The sequence below is a fragment of the Buceros rhinoceros genome, unplaced genomic scaffold (genome assembly GCF_000710305.1).
Source record: "Buceros rhinoceros silvestris isolate BGI_N320 unplaced genomic scaffold, ASM71030v1 scaffold21163, whole genome shotgun sequence".
In the NCBI taxonomy this organism is placed as follows: domain Eukaryota; kingdom Metazoa; phylum Chordata; class Aves; order Bucerotiformes; family Bucerotidae; genus Buceros; species Buceros rhinoceros.
Window position 1 is genome coordinate 11,018 of NW_010403308.1, and position 451 is coordinate 11,468.

The window sequence follows — 451 nt, forward strand, 5'->3', positions numbered from 1 at the left end:
CAGCCACAATGCACGAGGCGTCCACAGACCCCCCTTCCCTTCGATTTGGAGAAAGTGCAAAGCCATCGGCTGATATTGCTACCCTGGCCTTTTGGAAAACAAAAATAAATACTCCTCTGGTCAGGGCAGTTAGTTACCGCTCTGTAATGACCTAGCAGCCACTTAGGTCCCTCTTAGCATTGTGCACAGTCAGCTTCCCGTCCCTTCTCCCTCCTCGCTCTGCGTGTCCGTGCGTGTGCACGCATTGTGTGTCTGCACTCTGTGTGCGCACGGGAACCTCAGCCCAGACAAAAAACCAGATGTAAAATATTGTTGTGGTCCATAACACTTTTTTCCTCACAGCTTCTAGCAACGTTTAGCACTTCGTACTTCCAGCACAAGCAGGAACTAATAAATCTCGGAAGACCAGGAGCGGGCAGGATGGCAGCAACGCCGGTGGGTGACCCGACCG

General features: G+C 52.3%; 1 protein-coding gene across 1 annotated transcript in view; it reads right to left on the reverse strand.

Moving 5' to 3' along the window:
* The window catches only part of LOC104490665 (plexin-D1-like), a 29,209-nt gene that overhangs the window by 9,659 nt on the left and 19,099 nt on the right, over window positions 1–451 (reverse strand). The gene's annotated exons all lie outside the window — the stretch shown is intronic.